This window comes from Talpa europaea (assembly GCF_964194135.1).
Source record: "Talpa europaea genome assembly, chromosome: 4".
Taxonomy (NCBI): domain Eukaryota; kingdom Metazoa; phylum Chordata; class Mammalia; order Eulipotyphla; family Talpidae; genus Talpa; species Talpa europaea.
The window spans coordinates 25527327-25544461 of record NC_140070.1 but is presented as its reverse complement, the minus strand read 5'-3'; positions in this window follow the sequence as shown (position 1 = coordinate 25544461).

Sequence of the window (17135 nt, the reverse complement as noted above, 5' to 3'; positions counted from 1 at the left end):
CCGCTGCTCCCCTCAGCAGTGTACTTCGGTCCTTCTGCCTGCTCTGCTCCCCGCTCTGGCTCTGGTGAATTCTCTCACCCTCCCGCGCTTCTGACTGTACCCAGTGCATGTATAAACAAACAAACAAACAAATAAATAAATAAATAAAATGCCTCTATTAAAAAAATATATAAATTAAAAAAAATAAAAAAAATAAAAATCATCCTGGGGGTGCAAGCTTCTTTAACAATGTCTTGTCCACTAGCATGCATAGGGCCTGCAAAGGATTTTCTTTCATTCTTTCTTTCTTTTTTTAAAGATTGATTTATTTATGCATAAAAGAGCTGGGTGTAGTTCAGAGGTATGGCATGGCGGGGGGCCTGGGGGAGAGGGAGAGGATTCACCAGAGAGAGCGTGTGGAGCACAACAGGTGGATCCATTGAAATATACTGTTGAGGGGCACACAGGTGAGACAGGAGATGTCTGCTGCACCATGTGGGTAGCTCCCTGGCTGGGGAGATGGAACTCCTGCTGCAGAGGCTGCAGACGGCTTCACAGTGCTGTGCTTAACCAACCTTGCGCCACCAAGGAGGCCTAGTTCTTACTGTACTTCTAATGGATTAAGTAATTCTGTCCCTTTTTGATGCATCTACTCTTAGATTCACATTGTCTTTTTTGGGTTTTATTCTTCCACTACTAGGGAGGCCCCTGCAGATGATTTTCTTAATGACGTGTGATACTGACAGAATTCATAGGGATCACCTGCTCCAAAGAGTTGACTCCTATTAGAATCAATAGTACAGAATGAAAACTTTACTTGCCACCTGACTCCTGGTTACATATAACAAAGTATAGCTTGATAGTGCTGAGATTTAACCCCTTGAGCTACCAGGGAGGCCCTGCCTTAATAATTTTTTATTTTGTTTTAGGGGAGTGTTTTGTTTTTAGTTATAGGGAAGTTGTAGGGTAAGGTAAAAGAGGCTTTTCTGCCCTCCCGCCATCAGAATAGATGAGGGAACCCTGTGATCCTGAATGCATGCCTGATGGCGGGCACCTGAAGTGGGTACGACTGTGCTTTTAAGGGTGGTGTCACGGGAACGCCAGTAGAAGCCGAAAGAGAAGAAGCCCAAAGCAGAAGCAGAGAACGCCAGAGAACCCAGATAGAGTGAAGATTTGCTGGGGGCTGGGAGGACTGCCAGGCTCCCAGCCCCCCAGCACCCCTGCCTGCCGTATGCCTGGTGAACCCCAATAAAAACCTGCAAAACCACTGAGGACTCTGACTCCTCCTTTACCCGGTCTGCATGGGATCAGAAAACCTGCACTGTGTCCTGTCCTGCCTTTACAGAAGTGCATTTAAATTACTTTTGTAAGAATCTCTTGAACCTTTTCTTTTTCCAATTTGCCTCCCAGAGAAGTCAGGCCAGCAATTTTTTATAAATAAGCTGGTTTTGGCATTCTAGTTAGCAGAATAGTTACCAGCTTAGCCAGTGGGCTTCCAGTTAAAAGTGTGAAGCAGGCTGGGGCGGCTCTTTCTGTGGACTGGATGACTAGTCTGACCTTTCCTTTGATGATGTAGGCAACCCAGACCCATGAAAAAGTAAGCAAGAAGGAAAATAGATCAAGAGGACACAGGCGTAGTCTTTGCTTGGGAATGTTCTTGCTCTCCACTTAGGTGGGAGCAGCATTAACTCCTGCTGAAGATTAGCTTCATTGGCATTTCTTCTGGGCCAACACCTGCTTTCCAAGTTTTTGTCTCTGATCTCTTGTGGATCAGCCTGTTGTCAGTCTAAGGGCAGGGTGAGTTAATGCAAGAGGCTAAATCTTTGTCACTGGAGATGGTTGATAGCAACAACCTGAAAAAGTGAAATGGTCCCTTTCATGCTGAGTTGCAGACCTAACTTGAAAGTAGAGGATTTATTACTTTTTTTATCTCCTGTCTTCAAAGAAACAGGATTTATGTTTCCCCTTGGCCTTTCTTTCTCTTTGGTGTCTTTGGTATCTAGAATCCTTTACAATTTTTTTTTTGATTGAAGTAACATTGCACTGTAACATTATATAAGATTTAGGTACTTATTGCTGAGACTCACCATGTGTATATACTACAATAAGTTCACTGCTGCAAGTTCAAATCTATCCTTTACCCTACCATTGTCCCTTTTTTCCTGATTTATCCACTCCCCACCCTTTGCTTCTTAAATATATTCTAGCAAATGAATTCAGTTCTTACTATATTTCTTTTTTAAAAAAAATATTTATTTATTTATGAATAAAAGAACTAGGGTACAGGCCAGAGGTGGAAGATTCACCAGAGACAGAGCGGGGAACGGAACAGGCAGATTAACTGAAATACACTGCTGAGGGGAGCAGTGGGCGAGACAGGAGAAGTCAATTCGCCTGTTCTGTTCCCCACTCTGTTTCTGGTGAATTCTCTCAACTCCCCACCCGCACCTCTGGCCTGTGCCCCAGTTCTCGTATGCATAAATAAATCTTAAATAACTAAAGAACACCGCTTGTAGATACCTTAACAAGGAATGACATTGAGTATTTAGCGCCCTCTTCTGTTCTTCCACAACACTGTACTTATACCTGTTTTAGCACTTGTGACATTGTAATTATCTACCCCTGTTGTGTGTCAAGGTATAGAGGGTCAAACCATGTCTTATTTGATTTTGGATTATTTCTGTTCCCCTTAAACATTCAGCCCAGTTTCTTGTTCATATTGGGGATGCTCTAAATATTTGTTAGACATGGAGATAAAGAAATGGATCAATAAAGACTTGCTTTTTTTTTAAAGATTGATTTATTTATACAAGAACTGGGGTACAGGGCCTCCCCAGTGGCGCAGCGGTTGAGCGCTGGGTTGCGAAGCTGCCCGCAGCCTTTGCGGCGCCGGTTCCATCCCCGGCTGCTCCCCGGCCACCGGAGGAGGGTCCCACATGGCACGCAGACCTCTCCTGCCGCCTGCTGCTCCCCTCAGCAGTGTACTTCGGTCCTTCTGCCTGCTCTGCCCCCTGCTCTGGCTCTGGTGAATTCTCTCACCCTCCCTAGCTTCTGACTGTACCCAGTGCTTGTATAAATAAATAAATAAATAAATAAATAAATAAATAAATAAATAAATAAATAAATCTTTAAAAAATTTTAATTAAAAAAAAAAGAACTGGGCTACAGGTCAGAGGCGTGGGAGGGTGAGAGGATCCACCAGAGACAGAGCAGGGAACAGAACAGGCAGACTGACTGAAATATACTGCTGAGGGGAGCAGCGGCCGTGACAGGAGAGGTCTGCTGCAACATGTGGGTTTCTCCCTGGCTGGCCGGGAATTGAACCTGTGCTGCAGAGGCTGCGGACAGCTTCACAGTGCAGCGCTCAACCCACTGCACCACCCGGGATGCCCCTTGCTTTTTCATTTCGAGAGTTTTTTTCCCAGTCATTTCTCCCACACATCTCATGAACCTACACCATGAAGATTAATTTGCCTTGGGCCTCCCCGGTGGCGCAGCGGTTGAGCGCTGGGTTGCGAAGCTGCCCGCGGCCTCTGCAGCACCAGTTCGATCCCCGGCTGCTCCCCGGCCACCGGAGGAGGGTCCCACATGGCGCGCAGACCTCTCCTGCCGCCCGCTGCTCCCCTCAGCAGTGTACTTCTGTCCTTCTGCATGTTCTGTTCCCTGCTCTGGCTCTGGTGAATTCTCTCACCCTCCCGCACTTCTGACTACCCAGTGCATGTATAAACAAACAAACAAACAAATAAATAAAAATACATACCTCTTTAAAAAAAAGATTAATTTGCCTTAAATGGACTGAAAATTCATTTTTAAAAACTTGTCAAATTTGAAAATATTTTGGACAAATCAAGTCCCACATATGTATGCAAATAAATGAAACAAAAATGAACATAGTTTTTAAAATGTAATTTCCCCCTTGTGTTATGTTTGTATGGAAAATATAATCATCTGTTTTTAAAAACCCAGGTGGTTAATAGAGAATATGCATGCCTACTTAGGGTTCTATTTTATTATTTTTTTTAAGATTTATTTATTTATTTATTTATTTATACAAGCATTGGGGAGAGTCAGAAGCACGGGAGGGTGAGAGAATTCGCCAGAGCCAGAGCGGGGAGCAGAGCAGGCAGAAGGACCGAAGTACACTGCTGAGGGGAGCAGCGGGAGGCAGGAGAGGTCTGCGCGCCATGTGGGACCCTGGCGGCCGGGGATCGAACCGTCGCTGCAGAGGCTGCAGGCAGCTCCACAACCCAGCGCTCAACAGCTGCGCCACCGGGAGGCCGCACTTAGGGTTCTAAATAGGATTTTCCTTGTAGTGTAAATTGCCTTTGCCTCCTCCCCCTTCATTTCTCAAATCTAAGAATTCCTTTTTTTTTTTTTTTACCAGTTTCTTCATTTTCTTATTTTCCTAAACTTTTGTTCAATATCTATAATGATGATTGCTTTATTAGATGACTGGTCTGCAGTTGGAGAGGTTATGAAGGTATGTTTTTCTTTTAATTATATACATATATATTTTAAAGATTTATTTATGCATATAAGAGCTGGGGTGTAGGTCAGAGCTGCGGGGGTTGGGTGTGTGAGAGGATTCACCAGAGTGGGGAGCAGAACAGGTAGATCCACTGAAATACACTGCTGAGGGGAGCAGTAGGTGAGACAGGAAATGTCTGCTGTGCCATGTGGGTCAGCTCCCTGGCTGCAGTGGCTGCCTGTAGCTTAAGAGTACTGAGACTTAACTAACCCCTTGCACCACCAGGAAGGCCCCTCTTATAATCATATTATGGAATTATTAATGGTGGCATGTGAGAGGGAACCCAGTATATTGTTTAATGGAAATACCGTGATCTCAAAGATTCAGAATTATTTCCTAGGCTGAAGAAAGTACTTCAGCTAATGGCTGTCCCAATCAAGCTCCACTATCTTGGTAGTTGTAGACACTGGCTCTGTGGGACTTCTTTCTGGAAACAAAACACACAGAGCTAAGTAAGTTCTTAGCAGAAAGCAAAATGGGCTCAGCATATCTCAGACACTATTGTTTTCTCTAAAATACTTCATTCCCCATCACCCTCCCCCCCAAAAAAAAAATTAAAGAAAAGTAGAAATGGGGAAAGTTCACATTAATTAGCATACTTTATGTCTTTAAAAAAGTATTCATTCTACACTGAAACTAAAAATCTCTTAAGCATAACTGTGTATAAGAAAGAAATCTCAGTTGAACTGAAGACTTAACCTAGGCACAAGTCTCTCTTTCCTCTTGCTTCCACATTCACAGGCTGAAGTATTTTGCTAAAATGTTAATGTAGAGAACCTAAAGTTTAGTCCAAACTCATTCCTGAATGTGACAATTTATCCTATATTTTCTATTTATTTGTAAGGTGAAAAGTGCATGTTTTAAAAGATTTATTTATTTATACAAGAACTTGGGGTACAGGCCAGAGGCGCAGGAGGGTGAGACAGAGCGGGTTGCAGAATAGGCAGATGGACCAAGAACACTGCTGAGGGGAGCAGCGGGTGAGGCAGGAGAGGTCTGCTGAACCATGTGGGAATCTCCCTGGCCAGGCCGGAATCAGGAATCAAACCCGCGCTGCAAAGGCTGCAGACAGCTTCATAGCGCTGAGCTCAACCCGCTGCACCACTGGGGAGGCCCGAAAAGTGCATTTTCTTGTAATATCTTTTGATATTTCCATATGAAGGGGGAAACAATTATTTCGGCTTGTTATAGAAAAAATATGACCAGCCCATTTAAAAAGAGATTATTTAAAAACGGTGATAGTCTGGTGGTAAGGAATTTAGTCTTAAACATTTTTTTTTCTCTGTAGTCCAAATTCATTTTGACATGTAGACTTGGTTAGCATTTAAGAGGTTTAAACAAGTTGCTAATAATAATATAAATGAACATTTCTGAGGGCTCCATCTGTACCAGGCATTTTGCTGAGAATTCACACATATTGATCTTATTTAATTTTGGACTTAGGTTTGGAGGCATGTATTTCTTTCATTAACCAAGAGCCTAACACTGCAAAATATGTTTTAATTTATCAAGTATTTCAGTGAGTTTCTCATATTATTTTGAGTAAAGATTGTCAAAATAATTGTTGAATGGGTGAAACTGGCTAACTACTAGGACTTCATTATACTATTCCATTTCTGTGCATATATAAAAATTTATGTGGTAGAAAATAAAAACTGAAAACAATGCTTGCTGTTTATATTCCTTTCTCTTCTTCTTCAGTTCAGCTTGAATTGTCACTTATGGGGACCAGAACCTTTTTAGCTGGTGAGGATGTTACAGTGCAACCCCAATGTGAAAATAGGTTGGCCTGACTGTGGGTACTCACCTGCAAGCTTAAAAGGGACTTATAAATGAGACTCAACCAGTACACACAAAAAAGGAGAAATGAAGAAATGAATAACTCAGGGAGAAAGAGAAAGAAACTGGTGAATGTGTCCTACCTGTTCTGTGGATCTGGTACTCCAATGGCGTGTTGAAAGCAGGTGAAAAACCAAGCACCCCCAAGACCCATGTGTCTAGGGTGTCTGGGTATGTACCAAACCTGGCTGCTTAACACCACCCTCAGTTCCCAGCAAGCCTCCCTTCGGTGGTGATAATATTACGGGATTTGTAGTCCTTCTGGTCTTGGATCTCTTTGGTCTGGGGTGAGGGGTCCATAAAACCTATTTGTGAAGTTTGTTCAGGACATGCTTTCCCCCCAACAAGGAGAGAATGGTGCTTACTTACACTGGCCCACCTACACCTACCCCTTACTTCCTCTCCCCACCCTCCCCAGTCTTTTCTAATAGACTCAGAAGTGTCTCTTCTGATCCTAGTTTCTATGTCATACACACTTGAGTCTGTACAAGATGTTTGTGGCAGATTTGGGAGGGGCCATGGAGGGGGACATCTGTCCTTTTTATCTGCTAGGATCCCTTCCTACATCATTTGGTAAGAGCAATCTTTTTTTTCTTTACATTAATTTTTTTTACATCATTGTTCATTTTTTTTTAAGTAGCTTTTTTTTTTTTTTAAAGATTTATTTATTTATTTATATAAGCACTGGGTAGTCTGAAGCGCGGGAGGGTGAGAGAATTCACCAGAGTCAGAGCAGGGAGCAGAGCAGGCAGAAGGACCGAGGTACACTGCTGAGGGGAGCAGCGGGCGCAGGAGAGGTCTGCGCGTCATGTGGGACCCTCACCTGGCGGCCAGGGATCGAACTGGTGCTGCAGAGGCTGCGGGCAGCTTCGCAACCCAGAGCTCAACCGCTGCGCCACCGGGGAGGTCCCATCATTGTTCATTTTTAAACAATATTTGCTTCCCCCAACCCCTCAGGTGTACTCCCTATAGAGTTTCCTTCACCAATGCACCCGTGCACCATCACCTCTCTTTTTTTTTTAAGGATTGATTTATTTATGCATGCAAGAACTGTGGTACAGACCAGAGGTGCAGGGGGTGAGACGATTCACCAGAGATAGAGAGGTAAGCAGAACAGGGAGACTGACTGAAATACACTGCTGAGGGGAGCAGTGGGTGAGACAGGAGAGGTCTGCTGTGCCATGTGGGTAGCTCCCTGGCCAGCTGGGGATCAAACTCTTGCTGCAGAGACTGCGGATAGCTTCACAGTGCCGATGCTTAACCCCTTGAGCCACCAAGGAGGCCCAAGAGCAATCTTTTGATGGGGGACATTATCCTCCCTGACTCCACTAGTTCTGGGAGGGTTATTACTCATAGAATCCTTCCTCTCTGACTAAAGGGATGGGCATATAATCAGGGACTGGCCACACATAACTGTTGACCATATTAATGAACCTGTTTAGAATCCTTCCTATGATCTTATTTGGAGACAATAAAAACAAAAGGGCTTCTTTTTCCTCTGGGATCACAAGCTGAGATGACTATAACCTGGAACTGTTCATCATGCTTTACTCAAGCCCACAAGTCTATAGAGGAAGTTTATAAGTAACAGGAGAGAATAACACCAGAAGGCTGAGAAAAGGAGAGAAAGAATGAGAAGGAGTAAAAAGTGAGAAAAAGGGCCTCCCTGGTGGCGCAGTGGTTGAGCGCTGGGTTGCGATGCTGCCCGCAGCCTCTGAAGCGCCCTGTTCGATCCCCGGCTGCTCCCTGGCCACCGGAGGAGGAGGGTCCCACATGGTGCACAAACCTCTCCTGCCGCCCGCTGCTCCCCTCAGCAGTGTATTTCGTCAGTCTGCCTATTCTGCTCCCCGCTCTGGCTCTGTTGAATTCTCTCACCCTCCCGCGCTTCTGACTGTATAAATAAATCTTTAAAAAAAAAAAAAAGTGAGAAAGAAATGATTCTGAATTCCTGGAGTTGGTACTTTGACTTCTTTCTCAAGCAAATTTGATTTAGGGTTTTGTTATTTGCATGTAAAAGTACATGCAATACATAGAGGATTGACCAATACATGGAGGAGAGCGATAAAGCAGCTGTTGCCTTCTACTTCTGGAGTAATATCTATATTCCAGGGCCTCCCTGGTGGCTCAAGCCACTGCAGCAGGAGCTCAATCTCCGGCCAGGGAGCTACCCATATGGCGCAGCAGGCCTCTCCTGTCTTCCCCACTGCTCCCCTCAGCAGGGTATTTCAGTCGATCTGCCTGTTCCGCTCCCCACTCTGTCTCTGGTGAATCCTCTCACCCCTACACCTCTGGCCTGTACCCCATTTCTTATATGCATAAATAAATAAATCTTAAAAAAAAAATCTATATTTCAGCTAAGATTTACCATGGGGGTAGTGTGTGTTACCTGGCAACTCCTTAAGAAATGTGTTGAAGGAGGGATAACCTCTTCATGGTAAGTCCTTTTATCATTCTCTTTACTTCTTGTAATATTGGTTAAAATCAGGATAATATTCATTTTCCTCATTTTTTTGCTTTGTGGTACTTGTTTAAATTATTGGTTAAATTTGAGTATGACTATTCTTGCAACAGAAAGCACCATTTTCATACAGCTAGAAAAATTTGCTTCCAACACAGTTTCCTAGTGTAGTTTTCTTTGAATCCCCCTATAACTGCAGCACAGTGGGGGGCCTCCCACAGAGGCACATCAATCATCTTACCGGGTATCAGGCCCCTTTTACAGGATTTTCTGTAATCCTGGTGTCAGTACACATTCTGCATCAAGGCAGCGGTGATATGTGGAAATCTGGAAGCTCTGTGGAAGAGGCCAGGCAGCGCTGTGCCAATATAATTAATGAGAGGCATCCTGCTAGAAGCTGGAGGAAAGTGGGGGTGGGGAAGGATGTCTTTCACCAGTCAATGGCATTTAAGAAAAATTGGTGCTTTCAGAGCCCTTTTACTGCTGGAGGAGGTTAAGTCAAAGCTCTGTAAACTGCTTTCCGTGACTCTCTGCATAAATGAAGGTCCCCATGTAGGGGAAACAGGGAGGATTCAACCCCACAATTTTCAACACAGCTGATTTCAACCTGAAAGAGAGCTATCCCTGGAGTCCCTTACATTTGGAAAAGTGGTAAATTACGGAAAGATCATACATAGTCTAGAGACCATGCGAAAAAGTGCTTTCACCACCATATGGTCCATTTGTGTTACCTGCTCAAAGAAGTGTTAACCCATTTTCTCCATTTCCCCTGTAACCAGTAAAGGAAGGGGGTATTGTTTTGTTTTTCTATTGACCTTTGGTAACCATGGGAGGATCTGTGTAACCCTGAGAGCTGGATACTACCCACTGTCTAATCCTTTTGTTATTATTCCCTCTCATTGTCACAGGGAGCAATAGTTCTGCCCTGCTTCCAAAAATTTAGCAATATAACAATATTTTCTTGGTTTTAGTTAGTGATTTTTTCCTATGATTAATGGCTTTAAAAAAATCCTCATGGAAAACCTACATTAAACTATTTAAGGACATCTATACCTATGTCCCAAACCCTTAAGACTTTACTTCCTTATATGATTCACTCCAATTTCAGAATGATTGTTTTTGGGGAAGAAATGAAGGAGAAAGGCCAGAGGATGGGTTTTAACTGTGTGTGTAAAGTTTTATTTGCAAAAGAAGGTATGGGGGATCTTGAATGAGTGTTATATGAGTGCCTTGTTTTTGGTAGGTTTGAAATATTGCATAATTTAAAAATGTCAAAGTTCATACAGTTATGGAAATTGAATAAAACTATCAAAATAACCCATAGCAAACAAGTGCCCTTGTTATGAATTTTGTGACTCAGCTTATTTCAACATGTGCATCTGCGGTTTTTCGTTTATGAGAAAGACAAACACAGGAGGTTGGGGAAAGGATCACTTCCGTGGTTGTGTCAGGGATAGTCTCTCTCTCTCTGCTTGCAAAACCCCACAAAGCAAACAGTTGCAAAACAAAAATTAACTTGGGGTAGAAGACTGATCTGTTTCTTATAAATTGTGGACTTGTTTGTCCGCATGTTAAAAAAAAGGGAATTTGGGGCAAATTCCTTTTTATGTGCCAGAGGATCTTCTATATCTTCTTCCAAACTGATTTCTTGCTGGTACACCATCAGGAAGAAATTTAGGTGTCTATTCTGCTGGATTTTCCCTTTTTCTGAGAGTCCTGGTGTGCTTTCAGGATAAAGTTTCTTCTTGCCCAGGGTGCTTTGCTGTGACATTGTAATTGGCTCGGTAGAATTGAATAATACAAATGGGTTGTTTCTATGGTATCAGCTAAGTGGGATGAAAAGGTGAAACCCTAGATCTTGCTCGCAGAGGTCACGGCGCTACCACCCCCCACATGAACTGTCCATCACTGCGGACCTACTGCGGGGCCCTTATTTGTAACTTCCTGAGCAAATTCACGCATGAAAACCAAAATGACTTTAGTTTATGTTGTCACTAAGCCCACAAAATCCCTGCCAACCCCTAACTGCCAGCTTTTCTAGGACCTTCTTATTGGTGGAGAATTTTAAATTGAAGGTGAGTGAAGAACAGTCTTGCAGTCCCTCCCAGCCCGGCTTTGAACTAACAATAGGGCAGGTTGAATGAAGCTGATAAATGCAAATCCTGGAATCTCGAAGCCGGATCCCGCGGGCAGCCTGGGCCGGCGAAGGCCAGATTCCAGCACCGCACCTATTATTGATCACAAACCATTCGGGGAGCGCAGATTTGTTCGTTTCATCGCAAAGTTGAGCGCCCACTGTGTGCAAGATTTCCTCTGCCAATGCTGTGCTCTTATTAACCACAGCTCGGCCATTTGAGTCACTAAGCTGACTAGTTGAATCAATGACCTGTTAACGTTTAGAAGAAGCATCTGGAATAAAACATGGGGGTAGGTGGGGGTAGGTGGGGTGGGTGGGTGGGGAATAAAAGCAGAATTTTACTTACACTCACTTCCTAAGTATTAGCTGCGCTTTACTCAAAGCAGATCTCCGAAGAGCATTAGAGATAGTGTTTGCTTAAAAGGGAAACAAATGTGCTGGGAGTTAAGATGAGGGGTTCGGAATTTTTCTTAAGGTGCGGTTTTGACACTTTTTATTCTGGTGCTAGCTGCACACACCTCCCATCCCCCGAGTCCTTCACCTTCAACTTTGTTTTGCCAAACTTTCCCCTCCCACTTCCGAGGGGCTTCGAAACACAACCCCCAGTTGCACGTGAAGGGTTGTCCCTGGGTTTGTGGACCTTCGGATCCTGGGGAAAGATAAGACTCGGTTGCGCCTGGCCCAGAGAACCCCACCGGGGCTGCTAGCGCCGGGTCCAGGTGCCCCGACGCGTGCACCCACCCACCCAGGCGGTGCAGGCGGACTCCGGTCCGCTCTCCTGCTCCAGTCCTGATTTCCCGGGAGCTGCGAGACGGGGAGGGGGCTGCATTGCAGGCTGAGGATTTGAATGAGAAAGCAGTCTAGGCAGTGGCGCCCCGCGCTTCCAGGCGACTTGGGGGTTCTGCTGACTAGGGGGGAGCGGTACTCGCCGGGGGGCTTTTCTGCCCCTTGCTAGGCTTTTGGAGTTAAGAGTCCCAGGGGCCAGCACCTCATCACTTTGGAGGTTGCCCCAGTGCCCAGGACTCCCAGGAACCCTTCATCCGCCGAACACTCAAAGTTGAGCAGGTCAGTGCTTTGGGGGGACCAAGGAGGACGGGAAAAAGAGGACCACCACCTCAGTCCAGGTGTGCAGGTGGCTCGCTTTCCTCGCTGCAGTCCGGCTAGGCCTGTGGAGTGGTGTTGTTTGTGGGGACCCCCAACCCGGCTGCGGAGTTTTGGCCGCCTTCAGTTTTGGGGTCTTGTAATTCAAAAGGGGTGTTTGTGTCTGCTTGCACCAGAACTCAATTCTGGGGTCTCTTGGGGAGGTTGGTGGGGTTTCTGCCGGTGAAGGATGAAGCGTTGCTGCGAGATGTTTCACGCCCTGTCCACTCCAGGCGGGGTACCCGGGGGGACCGCTGACCCCCAAGCCAAAGCCGGTCCCCGAAAGGGGAGTGCGTGTGCAGCACACTCGGGGAATCTCACATTCTCCTGCGCCGGTTACTTCTCTCCGGACCCTGCGGTGGAGGATCGGATGCTCAGGGCGCTGGGAGGATCTGCTCCATTGCCCTTTCCTGAAATAAATTGGGGGTACCTGAGCGGCGCGGCTACCAGCCGTGCACACGGTCCCGGACTCGCGGCGCGGTCTGCGCCTGCGCCGGGTTCCCTAGGCGACGGCGCTGCGGCCGGGACGCCACCGGGAGCAGCAGCCCTGGTCTCCTGCGCCTTCTCCAGCGGACTTATCCTTTGTTGTTTGTACGTCAGGGTCTGTTTATGGTCTCATTTTCACGTTATTTGTTCAGCTGCGGAAAGATAACCAACTAACTTGATGTGGTAGCTCTGCTAATCGATTTAATCACCAACTAAATTGAAGAAGAAAATTACCCCTCTCTCGTTTATCATTTTGATTATAAACCAAGAAAACGGTGAGAGATTGTTTATTGGGGCAATAATTGAGCTTTTCCCCAGCTCTTCCAAACAGTGGAGATTAAATATATATATTTACTTCCTGGTGTAGCTGCATTTTTTTAAAAATGCGGTCAGGTGCTTGCTGCCGAGTATTAAGGGACAGAGCTGTGTCTCCTTCCGCAGGTGGGGACGGGGCGTGTACAAACCCGCTGGAACTGGGCTTTCTTGGCTTTTTAATGACTATGAGTTGCGCTTCGAAATGGGCCAAAGTAAAATGCCGATGTAAAAGAAACAAAGACTTTCGCAGAAGTGATTGTTTTTCCAGTTGCTCTTGTGTTTTGCTCACATCTCGAGTTAATCTTCTGCAGGAAAAGTTTCAAGAAGCCTTTACTCAGACCAGTCAGATTTCCATCAAGTCTCTTGTTAAGAGAGTAATTGTCCTTTTCTTAAAATTATGAGTCTTGACACCTCCATCCCCTTTAAAAATTCCATTTGTTTACAAACAGGTTAGCATTCGGCAGGGGTACAAATCTTAAGGGGTATGAAGATCTGCTCCTTTTTGTTGCTAGTTTTTCCTAGGCAGCGTGATGGATAGACCTAGATGCTGTTAAAATAAATATTAGGACAACTGCTAATAAAAGTTTAAAATGGAGTTACTCTTCCTGTGATAAAGTGTGTCACAGAGCTACCTTGTATGAAGCCATATACATATGGTACTACCTTGATGTATCCTACTTTTAAACAATTTGCCTTCAAGAATAGCAAATGTTAATTAGTGGTGGGAATTTTAAGACTATTTTCCCAACCTCAGCAAATAAAGTCAGCATATTACTTTTCAGATGATTAACAAATACAGTGCTGTTAAAGTTTTCACTCCCATTCCATTCATTATGAATGCTTGGACAGTTGTGTGGTCTATCCAGCTCAAATGTTTAAAAAATGTTTAATTATATTTTCCCCTTTCACATAATTAAAAAAGTAGAAAAACTCTTTAATTTTCATCTTCAGATATATGTTGTGACCCTATTTGGTGGCTTGTAACTGGCTCCAACTCCCTAATTCTCAGTGACATGTGTTTCTGCTGGTTCCAGGAGGTAAACTGCAGTTTAGCAGATCCTGGGATAATGAGATTGGCGAGCTTGGGGGAGGGTTAGAGAGAATGGGAATGAGACAAAGGGAGTGAAGGTTGATGGGCAGAGCCAGGATTTATAGCTGCACCAGATTCTTCATAAAAGCAGTTAAAGTCACTGCTTCTGTCTAATACATTTTCCCACATCAACCTCAATTACATGTATTTCTAGACTTGATCTTCTAAATAATTATAAAGCTATAATTATAAAAACAGAATGTTAAAGGTGTTTTCTTAGGGTTGCTACAATGTAACTGAAAACTCTTTTCTACTTAATTTATTCATTTAGTCAACAAGTATTCCTTAAAAGCTAATTATACATAAAGCAAGATAAATACATCTTAATGAACTAAGAGTTGTGAATTCTGAAATAATTCTAATGCCATACCAGGTTTTCAGGGTAAAGATGTTGAGGACTCTTTTTAAAGAGAAAGTTGATTTAGTACTGAGCAATCAGGCTTCTAGATTCAAAAACAATCACTAAACTTTGATATAAAACCTCTGAACAATGTCTTTGAGAATTTTAGATAAGGATGTAGCTGTCTGGTAAGGTGCATTGTGTGCCTCTCTCACGTACAGACTCTGCCCTAAAACTTACAGCCTTGGCAAGTGCAGCTCTGAATTCAGAAGGAACAGAAAAACCCTGTAATTCTCAGGTTTCTTAGATGAAGATAAGGTGAGTGGTTCAGTAGTTCTTTGTTCTGGTTCCCTGTTTCATGACATAATAAACCTCCTGCAGCTCCCTTCCAAGAATGGTGTTGGTCTGCATGCTTGAAGGATCATGACTATTATTTCTCTGAGAAAATAAAAAAGGGTGGGAGGGTATAAAATTATGATCGAGGTTAAAAGCAATACAATTGGGCACTTAAAATTTCGTGATGAAATAATTTCTAGGCATTTTTTGTGCATTCAGGCGCTAATGAAATCCATTACTGCCATGACAGACCTCTGACATAATACTGCCCGAGACTGACAAACATCTCCTTTTGCCACTGCTAGGATACAGAAGGTACCGGAGAGAGGTTCCTTTACCATCTCCTGAATCTAATAACAAAGATCAGCTCAGAGAAGCTTGCTGAAGAGCATCCCCATTTGGCTCTTGTTCTTTGTTCAGGAACATCCACTCAGCTGTGAATTGTGGACCAAGTGGTGCAGAACTCATTACTTGGAACAAAGCCCCCTCGGCCTGGGAAGCATGTTCTCTCTTCTTACTAGCAGGGGCTGATTCCAGGCGGGCTTTGCTCACAAGGAAAATCATTTAGACACAGTTCAGTGGACATTCACTCACTTCTCTTTGACACCCGTGACCATTTCTGTTTAAGGAGAAATCCAGTACTGCTGTGGTAGGTGTGCCGCATTAGAAGTGCTCTTTAAGAAGTCTCTGAAGGAGTTTACACAGCTTTGTGTTATTATCATCAAGGTCTCTGTCTCCTGTGCCTCAAAGTGAAATTTTGGGATGGTGCCTATGGGACTACTAAAGAAACAAAGTTAAAGAATGTTCTCACCAATCCTGCATTTTGAATGCACTAAAGAGTGTGCCTTGTTGCAGTCATTAAATGACAGAGCAGAAAAAACCAAATCTACCATGTTTATTATACAAACATGGAAATCAGGGACCAAGCCTGCAAAAATAATTTCCTTTAAGTCACACAGCTATTAAGTGGCAGAACTGGGATGACCATGCTGTGTTTTGCTTTCTAATGACCCTGCTGTTTCCAGGACTCCAGGAGAGCAGGTATGAAATCCTTGCTCCTTGTAAGGGCAGGACTGGCCACAGTGCAGGTTTTCTGGTCCCATGCAGACCGCGTAAAGGAGGAGTCTGAGTCCTCAGTAGTTTTGCAGGTTTTTTATTTGGGGTTCACCAGGCATATGGCAGGCAGGGGTGCTGGCTGGGTGGCTGGTAGGCCTCCCAGCCCCCAGCAAGTCTTCACTCTATCTGAGCTCTCTGGAGTTCGTTCTGCTGCTTCTTGGCTTCTGCTTCTCCTGCTGCTGCTGCTGCTGCTGCTGCTGCTGCTGCTGCTGCTGCTGCTGCTGCTGCTGCTGCTTCTACTGCTGGCGTCCCCCCCGCGACGCCGCCCTTAAAAGCACAGTCTTAGCTCCGCTGAATCCCATCTACCTATGCCCACACCCTATTCCAGGTGCCCGCCATCAGGCATGCATTCAGGACAAGGATCCATCATCTATCCTGATGGCGGAAGGGCAGAAAAGCCTGATATTTTCTTTACCCTACACTCCTGAATTGTCATTTCCAACTATATAAACTTGATATAGTTAAGTGGTCAAATACCAGCAGTGCCTTTTGATTTAACCTAATGTCATTGAGTGGTGTTGACAGCGGGCACCTTCTGATTTTATATTTGCTTTTAAGCATATGTATATCATGAGAACATAGTTGCTGCAAACACATAAAGGCAGAGTCGTTTTTCAGTTGTTATCTATTTTTGACCTTAGGAATTTTGGCATGATTAGGATTCTTTTTTTTTTTTTTTCACAGAAGAACTGGGGTGTAGGCCAAAGGTGTGTGGGGGGGTGAGGGTGGGGTGGGGTAAGAGGATTTACCAGAGATAAAGAATGGGGAGCAGAATAGGCAGATTTACTGAAATACACTGATAAGGAGAGCAGGGGGTGAGACAGGAGAGGTCTGCTGTACCACATGTCGGTTAGCTCCCTGGCCAGGGATAGAACTCAGGCCTTACTGGTGATAGCCTGAGACTTAACCCCTAGGCCACCAGGGAGGTCTGATTAGGATTTAACATGGGACAGTTTTTCTGGTTATTTATTGTCTAGTAAATATCTTAGACAAGGGATTCTATAGAAATGGAAGAATGAACATTAATGTATTCTAATGATATGCTTGGACATTTACATTATATCACTTTAATACTCATAATCAAGATGCAGGAATTACTGTCCCATGTTATTGATGTTCAGGGAGGTTAGTTTCTTGCCCAGGAACTAGGTCAGTGTGTCTGAGACTCCATGCTGAGACTCCAGGTCTGTCTGCCTCTATGCTCCATTACATCAGTTTGCCACTCAGGAAAGCAGGATTGAATTGATGAGTTGGCTTTCTCTTTTCAAATTCATCATTCTGGCCCAAATACAGTCAGGTAAGTGTTTCTGATTAGTTTTTGGTAAGTGGAGAAACAACATTCCCAGTGTGAATTTTAAGAGATTACAGATT